Genomic DNA, 9,911 nt, shown 5'->3' with positions numbered 1-9,911 from the left:
GGCCTGCAATGAGAGGTAATGAGAGAGAGAGAGAGAGAGAGAGAGAGAGAGAGAGAGAGAGAGAGAGAGAGAGAGAGAGAGAGAGAGAGAGAGAAAAAACATCCCCCCCCTTTCTTTATTCCTCTCATTTTCCTGCACACTCATTTTCCCTCTTCTCCTTTCTCTGTTTTTTTTCACTTTGCTCAATTTCTCCTTTTTTTTTTCTTTTTTAATCTGTTGCGTCTTTTTTTAAAACTACCTGATCCACATTATTTGTTTTCGTTGTTTTCTAATTCTCTCTCTCTCTCTCTCTCTCTCTCTCTCTCTCTCTCTCTCTCTCTCTCTCTCTCTCTCTCTCTCTCTCTCTCTCTCTCTCTCTCTCTCATTTTTTTTTCTTTTTGCGCCTTGCTTCATATATCACTGTCTAGATTTTTTTTCTTTCATTCTTATCTCTCCGTATATTTTCTTTTCCTCCTCCTCCTCCTCCTCCTCTTCACGCCCTGTAACATCATCTCCCTGCCTAGTTATATGTCTATCTATCAGTATTATCAGTATCATCGGAGAACTGCAGGAGAGAAAAATTTCGTAACAGAAGCCGAGGCATGCAAATATAGAAAGATTCAGAAGCAGATTTCGCTCCATAATAAAGCAAGAAGAGACAAGATGAACCTGTGAAGATAAACACGGAACAGGAAGACCAATGTAAGTTAGGAGGAATCAAAAGTGTGTGTTATGAAAGCAAAAATACACCGAAATATATCAAAATTCTGTCCACTTTTTGAACAGGAGGAGAAAAGAATGACTGAATGGGATGCAAAGGAAACAAACGACGCAAATGATGTGTTCAAACTCTTTCAAAAGCAATACTGAAACCCCTTTAACGATGATCCAAACACCTATACAGAAGGAAAATAACAAAAAAAGAATATAACATAATCTACACTTCAGAGACAAGCCTGGAATGAGGAAGCACCGAGGAGCGTCATAAGGAATCAGAATCTCCATCTAAAACAACCCCAGTCCCCTCGAGGCTCCTCCGTCAGCGATTAGTTCAAGTTGATTACGGCGCGCGACCAGGAAGAGAACCAGACATCCCGCCCACAGGAAGGCACGGACGGGGCACGCGTGTCTGCGAAACCTGAAGGAGGCGCGGGAGGTGAGCCGTTTTTGCCCGCCACCTCCTATGCCCTGGGAGTCTAACTGTTAAGCAGCCGGCTATTTATGACAGGCGGGGGAAGGCACGAATAAGCTAATTGCATATCTGATGTCGGGGGAGGAGGGCGGTGTTTGGCCTAATTGGTCTTGTGTGTTAGGGGCAAGACGCGGCGAGGATGACGATGAGACCAGCTGAAGAAGTGCTTGGGGGAGAAGGACGCCGGTGTAACAGATATTGTTAGTTAGGGAATGATATGATGCCTTTCTCTGCAGGATTACACTGTGGCGCCTCTTGTTTAGCTCTGGTTGCTTCGGTAGTAGGAGTAGGAGAAGGAGTGAGAGTAGCAGTAGTAGTTGGAGTAGCAGTATTTATAGTATCTCTTATCGAGGTATTATCTGGGGTGTTCTTCCCTTCCTCGCCCTGTTTATCTCTTAGCCTTTGGTCAGACCCCTTCAGGTCCTGTCTTAGTCGATGTACTCAACCGTAGCAGCAGTAACGGCCGCCATCATCGCCTAACCACCAAATGACCGCCGCTATAAACACCCCCAACAAAAACAAGGACAACACTTCCACCACCTACACGAACGTCACAACCATTGCCACCACACCCACTCGCCATCAGCTTATCTCCAGTGACCACCAACACCATCGTCACCACCATCACCATCGCCATCACCATCCCCTATCATCACCAATACAACACCGGCCACGATCATCACCTTATCGAGAAAGTGACCACAACCACCACCACCATCACCACCACCACAGGATGTTCGGCCACATTCTTGTCTCGCTCCTGCTTATCAAGTCTCCAGGTAATTATTGTTATTATTATTTACAGGTAACAAAACTCGTTACAAAAAGTGATTGCGGTCCAGGTTTTATGGGGAATCGTAACATTACATGCATGCTCGTAAAGTATATTTATAATTACTTTTTTATCGAATTTCGAACCACAACAGATGTATAATTTTAACCGAATAATTACCGAGTCTCAGTGACAAGGACCAGAGTCTGTGCTGAGGCGAAATGCTCTAAATCTAATCCAGAATCAGACTTCATAAAATTCAGGAAATATTGAGAAGTAAACGGATAACGAGAGCCAGAAAGAGAAAGACCGGCGGAAAAGTCGCTGAACAAGACATGAAGGATTGAGAGTGAAATTGAAACCGAACCAAAAATAAACGGTCACGTAACTTTGCTTTTCTTTCACGCTCCCGCGAGCACCCGACGGAGGCGTGACAGCGTGCGTGACAAGGGAAATATTGGTAACAGAAACACACAAAATAAAATCACGCATCACACTGTCACCTCACAGAAGAAATGCGTCCCTTGTACATCACTGTATTCCAGAGATTCTCAAACTGTGGGTCGCGAGATAAATTTTGATGGGTCACATGGACATAGAAAAAAAATCTTATGCTTTCAATATATTTCATTTACTTAAGTGAAATTGCAGTTATAATTTTTACAACGGCAAGCGCCTGTCTCCCACCCTCACCAGTGATGCCACTCGTGTTTTTCCACATAGATTTGTGTTTTTTTGCCTCGGCCTAGGTGTCTACTTTTTTTTATTGACAAACACCATTAATCAATGGGGGGGTTTTCGGATCAAATGTTATAATACATATTAGATTATTTTTTTTCTTTTTATTGATATTAATGTCTTGGCACTCCAGTCAGAAACTACTTGTGTAATGCTCGCTCATCCTCTCCCCAAATCCTCCCTCCCCCTGGGTCCCTACTAGTGGTGGACAGGAGGGTATTTTCAAAGGTTCGAGGCTCCTGAAATTCCAGCAGCAGTAGCTTTGAAGCAAGCCACGTTGGCCTCATACAAGGTTACATGGAGAATTTCAAAGAAGAAAGCCCCCCACACTCTTGGAGAAGATCTCGTCAAACCTGCAGCCTTTGGCACGGTAAAAAACAGTGTGTGGAGAAGACGTGGAAAGAAAACTGGAAATTATCGAATCACTGTCAAATGACATGATACACAGGAGATCCGTGGACCTGTCACCTGATATCAAACAGCAAGTGATTGATCGCATCAAGGCCAAAGGAAGATTTAGCTTGCAGCTAGATGACTCAACAGACATAAGTGTTAATGCCCAACTGTTGGTTTATGTTAGGTATGAAGGGCCAGCAGATATAGAAGAGGAGTTTCTCTTTTGTCATGCATTGCTAGCAACCACTACAGAAGGAGATGTTTTCCAATGGTTAACCAGTTCTTGAAAGAGGAAGAACTTTCGTGGACTGATTGCTTCAGCATTTGTTCTGACGGCGCACCAGCGATGCTTGGAATGCGAAAAGGCTTCACAGCACGTGTAAAGCAAGTTATCCCAAGGTGAATGTTTTTCATTGCCTACTACATCGTGAAAATCTGGTTGGTCGACAACTGTCACCTGGACTGAACAAAGTAATGAACGAAGCAGTTCAAATTAACTATATCGAAGCTAGTGCAATGGATACTCGGTTATTCGAGCAATTATGTGCAGATTTCGATTCTGAACACAAGAATCTTACTTCCACTCAAACATCAGGTGGCTCTCAAGAGAAAAAGTACTACGACGATTAGTTGATCTTCGGGACGAGTTGGAAATTTTCCTGACTGAAAAGAAATGTGGTTTAGTGAACAAACTGTTGAAAAAGATATGGCTCTTACAAGTGGGGTATCTAAATGACATTTTTGGTGCACTCAACGGTCTAAATATCAGTATGCAAGGCCGTAACCAGACGATTCTTGGAGTCGCAGAAAATATGTCTTCTTTCCATTACAAACTAAAACTGTGGCTAGGCAACGTGAAGCGAGGGAAATTTGCAGCTTTTCCATCTGTGGCAGAATTTCTAGAAATATGGGAGGAGACATCTCACGACGATGCCAAAAGTTTTATTGTATCACACTTGACTGAACTGATGGCAGAGTCTGACAGGCGAATCCCAGAAGAGCACATTCGAACCCAATCATGGATGAGAAATCCTTTCAACGTGAATGTCGAAGCCCTGCCAGATGTTCCAGGACTCCCAGAGCAACTTATTGAGGTTCAAAGTGAAAAGTTGTAGAAGGACCTTTTCAGGAAAGTATCTTTTTCTGAGTTCTGGATTTAGGCAAAGAAAGAGAAGCCTATTTTAGGAGGTGAGGAGGTAAAAGTGTTGCTCCCATTTGTTACAACCTACCTTTGCGAGCGTGTTTTTTTTCGGCTCTGACTCTTTTTAAAATCAAGTCGAGAAACAAGCTTAACACCGAGAACGATATGAGATGCAGCCTTAGCACACTGATCCCACGATTTGACACGTTGGTGAATGATAATCAGCACCATGGATCCCATTAGTTTAGTTAAGATGAGAAAAAAGGAGAACGCGCCTAATTTCTTTTCAAAATAAAGTGTATATACCACTGTACATTTTCTTATCTTTACTTTACTATGGGTCGCAAAGGGTTTAAATGTTCCAAATAGGGTCGCTCACGAAAAAGTTTGAGAATCGTTGCAGTATATTCATTACACCTTAATGAGATGAATAAGAGGAGTTGTTTTCTATCTATATGAGAAAAAAAAAACAGAGGTCAAACGAAGCCCCTCACCCCTCCTTCCACTTTTTTTTCCCAGCTCCTCCTCTTCCTCCTCCCCCTCCAACTCCTCCTCCTCCTCCCCCTTCTCCTCCCTCCCTCCTCCTCCCGCCAAATAGCCAGAAGGTGACGCGTCGCCCCACCCAGAGACACGACCCGGCAGGTAAATTTTAATCACTCGTTAATTAAGGTGAGAGTTGGTACCGCTGCCCACCTGTACCACGTAAAACAACCTCCTCCTCCTCCTCCTCCTCCTCCTCCTCCTCCTCCTTCTTCTCCTAAGGGCGTGGCACCTGACTGACCAAGGTATGCAGGGAGGGTTCACCTGCTTCCTGGATCAGACTTTTCGGTGAGGGAGAAACGTAGATCAAAAAATAGTGGTGGCAGGATTTGTGGGGTTCTCTCTCTCTCTCTCTCTCTCTCTCTCTCTCTCTCTCTCTCTCTCTCTCTCTCTCTCTCTCTCTCTCTCTCTCTCTCTCTCTCTCTCTCTCTCTCTCTCTCTCTCTCTCTCTCTCTCTCTCTCTCTCTCTCTCTCTCATAATCATCATCATCATCATTATCAGTACCGCCGCCATTACCCCCACCGCCACGTTTGCAGCCACTATGTATTAAGTGCACACTGTCTACGCGGTGTTTATGCGGAACAGACATATACGTTACACGATTTCAATTACAAAAAAAGTTGTCGGCGTCGATCGCAGTCACAATAACTGGCCTTAAATGCACGCTGACGCAGAAATAACGATTATGTAAATGCCTCTCGCCGGCCATTACCGCCAAACAATTACCAAATATGGCATCACTATATATTTGTTGCCGCGGCGGCCAACGAGCCGTGAGGACAAAACTTTTTCTGCTATTTTGTTTTGGCTCGGTCGTTTGTTTTCAGCCCGTTTATAAACTAACGAAATGATATCACTTCATGCTTTTTTTTTATATATATATATAATGGTTGTATTACACTCATAGTTTTGTATACGGAAATAGAAAGGTATTGAAAATAAGTAACATCGATTTATAAGTATGGTACATAAATTAAAAATAAAATGAAAGATAGATAAAAAAATATGAATCATTGACTCACTTCATCACGAGCTGGGCGCCTTGCTTCCCGACCTCTCAACAACACCGTCTGCCAGACTTACCTGAAAAGAAAGAGAAATAATGTTAAACACAAATATTTTACATGTTGCAATGATTCAAAAAAAATTAAATATAGTCGATTCTGAAAAAGCCTCAATATGGCTTTACTGGTCTGGTCTAATAAGGGAATATACGTAAACCAATAAGTCCTGAAAAAATTCTTCATAAATCCAGGCAAAAAAAAATTCTTCATAAATCCAGGCAAAAAAAAATTCTTCATAAATCCAGGCAAAAAAAAATTCTTCATAAATCCAGGCAAAAAAAAATTCTTCATAAATCCAGGCAAAAAAAAATTCTTCATAAATCCAGGCAAAAAAAAAATCTTCATAAATCCAGGCAAAAAAAGACAGACAGGCAGACAGAAAAGCAGACAGACAGACAGACAGGGACAGATACATTGAGAAACAGACAAAGACACGCAGACAGAACGCGACAGACAGACAAATAGACAAACTGGAAATCAGACATAGAATAAAATAAACCGACCAACTGCCAAACAAACACACAGACAGAGAGAAACCGAAATGACTGAACTGTACCCAAATATAGATAATATAACTTTTGGGAGCAACAGAGAAATGTAAAAGTCTGGAGAGCCAAGTTTTCTGATATTTTGGAAAAGTTTGCGAGTCGTGCACGGCGGACCAAATAAAGAAATGGTAAATACAAATATCAGGGCGGAAGAATACGTTCGCGAAGCTCCTCAGAATAACAGTCCGCTCCCTGCTGGATGCTGATGCTGATTATGATGTTTATGCTGCTGCTGCCAACACTATCCCTACGCTGTTGCTGCTTCTAATGCTGCTACAATTTACATTACGGATTACCATGTTTTTCTTTTCTTATTTATCTTGAGAGAGAGAGAGAGAGAGAGAGAGAGAGAGAGAGAGAGAGAGAGAGAGAGAGAGAGAGAGAGAGAGAGAGAGAGAGAGAGAGAGAGAGAGAGAGAGAGAGAGAGAGAAAAAGAGAGAGAGAGAACAATTGATTTACTTCCACTACACGGTACACTCCAGCACAAAATCCATTCCAGACTTAACAAAAAAATAAAAATAAATAAAAGTTAGTGAAAAATATGAAAAAAAATAACGATTGAGGGACGAAGCAGAGTAAAAGAGACGCTGGAAAAGGGAACAACTAAGGACATGAAAGGAAGAAGCGAGAAACGAGAGATGAAATAAAAATCACCTATCTCAATGGATCGCTCATCTCGGCTATGATTTTATTTAGATGAGAATTGATGATTAGCGTACTGGATGCCTTGTTTTATAGCGTGGGCCTTGGTTATAGGGGGAGATAGAGGGCGGGAGAAGGTGGGGAAGGGATGGGAGAAGGAAAGAAAGACTGAAAGAAAGATGGGAAGGGATGGAAAGAAAGATGGGAAGGGATTGGGGAAGAGAAGAAAGACTGAAATAAAGATGGGAAGGGATGGACAAAGGAATGAAAGACTGAGAGAGTGAAGGGGTGGATGGTGGCTAGCAAGAAGAGTCAAATGGGTAGACAGAAAAAGAGAAGTAAAAAGATAGGAAAGAAAGGCTTGTTTGAAAATCTTACATACGACAATCAAGGAAAAGAAAAAGCCATACAAGAAAAAGAAGGGCATGGTATCGACGAACATGAGAAGATTGCTGTTGTGATATGTAGCAATTAAATTTAAACACATTCTCTCTCTCTCTCTCTCTCTCTCTCTCTCTCTCTCTCTCTCTCATCAAGGTGACTCAGGTGAACCAGAACGCCTATCACCTGCCTCTTGTCATCTGCCTCGATAGAAAAAAATAGGCTGCTTGTTTACGTGATTAGAAAAGAATAAGAAATTTTGGAATCCCTGATACTGTATTTCTTTTGTCATTACCACGGCGGGGAGGTCAAAGAAAAAACAAGTAGTGGTTTTTATGTGGTGGTTGTTGTTGTTGCTTAAAGGTGGTGGTGGTGGTAGCGGTGGTGAAGACATCTTGCTACCAACCATTGCCATTTGGGTGCCAAGACGCTGAGGAACTATAAGGCAGGGAAAGGAGCGAGCGTGCGCCACCACTAAAGGAGGCGGGCGAGCATGTATCCGTCAATACGTTACGCCCGGCCACTAATTCCAGGACTCCCCTTCCTCGCCGCCGTTCAGCGCGACTCATTAAAAACGGACTCCGCTGTACCGAAATGGCCCGCCAGAATGAGAGTTCATGCAAACTTTTTCTTCATTACCCGATGAAAGAAGGCGAGGGAGCCAGGCGTGTCATTAGCCTCTGCTGCGGCGGGAGGATTGCTATAGAGATGATGGCTTGAGGGGCTGAGGGACTGATTTGCTGAGGGGTTGAGGGGCTGAGGGGCTGAGGGACTAGGGGCTGAGGGGTTGAGAAACTGTCGAGGTAAAGAGTAGGTACCCAGACACCTGTCGTAGCGGGACTGACAGAGAAAAGACTAGAAAGGCTGACTGGACTGACTGGACTTTAAGGTCACATTGGTCTTGATTGCCGGGTCTTGGGGCTGTCTGATAAAATTGAATAGTAACCCCGTAATTGACCCCTCTTTCGGCCGACTCTTCGGATTCTTTACAGGAGCAGCAAGTAGCGGGCTTTTTTTATTATTGTTTCCTTTTTTTGTGCCCTTGAGCTGTCTCCTTTACTGTAAAAAAAAAAAAAAGTTGCATGGAGCTGCCAGGCTGACTTGGAGACTAGGTAAGGGTCTCGATAGTGCTGGGTAACAAACTATACATTATTTTTAAAGGTATTGGTTGTCGTGGTGCTGCGAGACTGGCTTGGCAGACTCTACATTACGGTATCGTTAGACTGACTGGCAGGAGTGAGTCAAGGTTTTAAAGAAAGATCTTGTGGAGCGGACTGACTGGAGTGACTTTTAAAAGGCCTCGGCGTGGTGTGGGTCCGCGCTGAACGCCCCTTAATGCCCCACACGCACACCCCCGCCGCAGTAAAGGCCGCGTGATGACCACAATTAAACACTCAATACAGGACGCCGCCACTATTACAGGCCACTCCCTCAGGCCAGCACATCCCCGCCCCGCCGCAAGTGGAAGAGGAGTCTGGCCCCATCAGGAAGATCCACCGCATCCTCCTACTCCTTCCTCTTCCTCCTTCTCTTTCGCCTCCGCCGCCTCCACCAGAGAAAAATTCCCGCCGCCTCCTACAATGTCTCAGGGCAGAAAAAAAGGGGAAAAAAGAGCCTCGATAAGACACTCTTGCCACTTCTGGTCTCCTCCTCCTCCTCCTCCTCCTCCTCCTAATCCTCCTCCTCCTCCTCCTCCTCCTCCTCCTCCTCCTCCTCCTCCTCCTCCCCGGAGATGTGTGGCGTAATTACAGTCATTACACGTAAATGGTTCACGCTGCCCCTGCCGTCGCGTCCTGCTGTTGCCACTTTCCACAGGCACGTCCCTCCTGCCCCCCCACCCCCCCACCCCTTGCCTCCCCTCCCTTCCACTGGCTCCCTCCCCATGCCCCTCCTACCCTCCTCTTAACCCCTCCTCGCCTTTGCTTTCCCTTATTCACCCCTCCCTGTATGCCTCCCTCCCGCTCTGTTCTTTCAATGACTGTCTTTCCCCTTTCTCTCCTGTTTTTGTCTCCTCTCGTTCCCCTACCTTCCCCCCCCCCTCCCCCTGCCTGTCCTTGCTTCCTCCGACCCCCGTCTCTCTCTCTTCTATCACCCTCTGTCTCCCCCTACTTTCCTTTTTTCTTCCCCTTCCCACCGTGTTCTTGCTTCCTCCCCCATCCTTAACTGACTTTCCCGGCCCTTACATTCCTTCCCCAACGACCCTGCTTGCCTTTTCCTATTTGCCTCCTCTGATATCTCCTCTCCCTTCCCACTCCAACTCCCCCTGCGTCCCCCTACGTGTCCTTTCCTCCCTGCTCTTCCTTCTCCCTTATCTCTGCCTGCCTCTTCCTGCTTTCTCTCCTTCCCTACCCCCCTAGCGCCTGCCCTGCCTACCCCCTCTCCTCCCTTGCCAGCCTCTCCCCTGCCTTCTGCCCCCCGCCGCCCCGCCACCCCAGGGGACGCCTTCTAAGTGGAAATGAATGGCTCCTCGGCAACGCGGCCATTTATTACATAATGCGCCATTAATAACCGCACACG

This window comes from Eriocheir sinensis, chromosome 7 (assembly GCF_024679095.1).
Source record: "Eriocheir sinensis breed Jianghai 21 chromosome 7, ASM2467909v1, whole genome shotgun sequence".
Classification (NCBI taxonomy): domain Eukaryota; kingdom Metazoa; phylum Arthropoda; class Malacostraca; order Decapoda; family Varunidae; genus Eriocheir; species Eriocheir sinensis.
This window is presented reverse-complemented; position numbering follows the sequence as displayed.